Source organism: Phalaenopsis equestris, unplaced genomic scaffold (assembly GCF_001263595.1).
Source record: "Phalaenopsis equestris unplaced genomic scaffold, ASM126359v1 Scaffold000221, whole genome shotgun sequence".
NCBI lineage: Eukaryota > Viridiplantae > Streptophyta > Magnoliopsida > Asparagales > Orchidaceae > Phalaenopsis > Phalaenopsis equestris.
In genome coordinates, this window is record NW_018164663.1 from 343,100 (window position 1) to 346,562 (window position 3,463).

The 3,463-nt window shown below is 31.9% G+C and overlaps 1 protein-coding gene across 1 annotated transcript in view; it reads left to right on the top strand.

Annotated features, from left to right (window-relative positions):
• The window catches only part of LOC110023175 (homeobox-leucine zipper protein HOX32-like), a 16,314-nt gene that overhangs the window by 5,875 nt on the left and 6,976 nt on the right, over positions 1–3,463 (top strand). The window lies entirely within an intron of this gene.

A 3,463-nucleotide genomic window follows, 5' to 3' on the forward strand; every position in this document is an offset into this window, starting at 1 on the left:
TAAATCTTTGTAGCCTTGTAGTGAATTAATTTTTTAAAAAAAAACTACTAAGCAAAGATATATATATAATTGATCAGTAGTATTTCGAGCCAAAACAAGCCGAATACAAATAAACAAATATTTGTTCGTGTTGTTCGTGTTCGGCTCGTTAACTTAGCGAATGAGCCGAACACGAACTTCTTAACGAGCCGAACACGAGCTGTTCATGAACAACGAGCCATTTTGACAGCCATAGTTGGAGGTGTTTGATTTCAAGAACTTGAGAATAATTTTTTTAGATTTTTAACCGTTCGATGTATCTGACATCTAATATTTGATATTTAGATTTATAGTATCTTATTCTCGCAAATTTATGTATGGTAATATATATTTTAATTTTAAAAATATATGATGATATTTTTTATGTAATGATAAAGAATTGAGTGATCTGTATATAAATATGAATGTTTAGGTATTAGATATTCAAATACATAAAAATTATGTATATGTATGAAAATTAATGCCACATGTATGATATATATATATATAGAGAGAGAGAGAGAGAGAGAATTTTAGTGCCAAAAAAACGCATGACTCAACATAAATCAAGAAGAAAACATTTAACGAGGTTCGGCAATTTGCCTATATACTTGGGTGTAGAGCAGTGGCTTTCTTCAAATTCAGAAAAAGAGTATAAATTTTCGTTAAGGTTAAAATACATCATATGTATATAATTCTGGCATACAATATATAATTATAAAATTACCCTTCTACAGTACCGCGGGAGCAACACCCACATAACAAAACTCGCTCGCTCCGCTGGCTCGCTCCGTTCCGCTCTAGCATCTTTCCCTTATGTGATATATGAGTCATGTACCATATTAGATTATATATTCAAAATCAGAGGAGCGAATGAGCTCGCAGTCCCATGAGGCACGCATCAGATTAGAACCGACATCTCTTATCCAAAAAAATTTAAAAGAAAAGGAGAGGAGATATGCCCCAATGAATAAGGTGCCGTAGATGTGTACATTAAAATTTAGGTGTTAAATATGTAAATACATAGAAATTGAGGGGTCTGTATGTAAATCTTCCATTTTTCTTCAATTACAAACAAAGAGGTTATACATAGGATTAATTATTCCATACATAGATGCATACGATGTCCGATCTCGACCGTCGATCAGGGCAAATGTGTATTTCAGTGGGGCCTAATTTTAATTTTTAATTTAAAAAAAAATCTGATCGACGGTTGAGATCAGACAGCGTATGCATCTCTGCATATGTTGTCCTTATGGAATACTTTTTTTATACATAGACATTTACGAGATCCCCAAAAATTATTCATATCTAGAGTTATTTTATTAAAGATATTTAAGATTTTTGTTTACAATTTCAATTGTTCTAGGTATTTTTTAATGAAGTAAGAATTAGAAAAAGAAAATATATGATTCATGGCAATCAAATTATAATAAAATCAATCACAATTGCAAAAGGATAATAAGATCATATAAATTATAGATTAGAAAAACCCATAGATTTTTTACATAATAATGTAAGAGGAAACATAGCTATTTTCACATGTGATATATACAATAATGATGAAATATTTTTTTTTTATTCGAAATTAAAATTTATGAAGAGAGCCAATCATTTTGTATTTTATATCAAGATATTTCAATGTATTTTTTAATACATATGTCCTAAAACTATTTGAAAATCTATATATCTATATATATAATATGCTTAATTAAATTTACTTTATTTTAATTTTATTAAACTTAACATACAAATTAAACCAAATTATTCAATTTTCACAAAATGACATACATGAATCAAATGAAATGAAATTAAAACGATATACATGTCGCTTCTATCGAATTCTCAGCCTCAATTGTTGGTTGCATCTTCAATGGGATCATCCACCTTCGCTCCACTTCGTAGTCTGCTCTGTTCAATGATATTAGAGTTAGACAATAGTCATAAACATGTATTTATTGTTATCATGTATTTTGTGTTATGTATGTTTTACCCCCTCCTTCTTATTTATAAGTTTGTCGCTTGTTCTATTTATATAAACCAACGTTTGTAATAAAATTGAATGTAATAAGAAAATAGTTATCTTTCATGTTCGTCTTCTTCTTCTTCTTGTTCTCTAGTGTTGCTCAATCCTTTAAGAAAGCTATTATTTTCATTGATTTAATTTCACTTTTTTTCTTAGCACACCTCTAATAATTGCTCGTGCACAATGATGCTTCAGCAATGAAAGATATGGCAGATAAGATGACGGTCCGATGGTTTGGCATTTCGCCCCCATGCGGAAAGGTTCTATGTTTGAAGCTCACATACTAGTAAAAATTTGAAAAATTTGGTGTCCACCAAAGGTGACACTTTTCTTTTTGGGCTAACCGCAGTACTTATTCATCACATGTTTTATCTACATTCAAATATTTTATTTGTACTAAAAAGAAATAATCAAGACTTTTAATATTGTGGGGGATGATTTTCCTAAATATTAATGTGTGATTTATACCAACTATAATGGATTTTCTCTATTAGTAAAAATATTTTATAGAAGTAATGTTTTGAATAGGTCAAATAACTAAGAATATTTCATGTGTGCAATCAAAAAGGCCAGCCGAATGTCACCTCCCAAAAGAGCTCTTCGGGGTGGTGGGCAGCCCAGGACTTAAATACTGTTTTTTGGCCCTACACCTAGCCGATGGGACTTTTTGTCCGTGACATTCTCCTCCACACAATCACGTGACGCGGATCGGCTCTACTGAGGGTCTCACTAGACCATGGAGAGAGCACGCACTTGGCAGACAGTAATCTGCTTTGATACCACTTGTCACCTCCCAAACGAGTTCTTCGGGGGTGATGGGCAGCCCAGGACTTAAATATTGTTTTTCGGTCCTACACCTAGCCGATGTGAAACTTTTTATCCGTGACACGAAGCTTCTTTCGAAAACAGCTGAAAACTCTGGAGAAACTCTTTTTTAATTTTTTATTTATTTATTTTTTTTTTTGGGAGCTGACCAGATGTTATTCCTACAAATTCAAAACCAGAGGAGAGAAGCCTCAAATGAATATCAACCGTGATTTGGATTTCACTTGGGAGCTCTCCAATGTTACATCCTCTCATTACTTTCCATCTTTTTCTGGGGCATTTACTTACAAACCATCCAATTTTTAAATAATTATATATTTAGCACCTAAACTTTATTTTTTTATATTTATATCACCCAAAATCTTCATTTCACATTAAGATATCACTATGTTAACTTTTATAGAATGAAATACACATTTTCATGTATAAGTGGTGACATATGTAAGTTGTATTCTCCTTCATTTTATATGTACACAGTACTGTGAAATATATACTTTACCATGTGTAGGGGTGTAAACGAGCCGAACACAAGCGAGCCATATTTCGAGCTCAAAAATTATGTTCGTGTTCGGCTCGCTTTATTTACACGGCGAA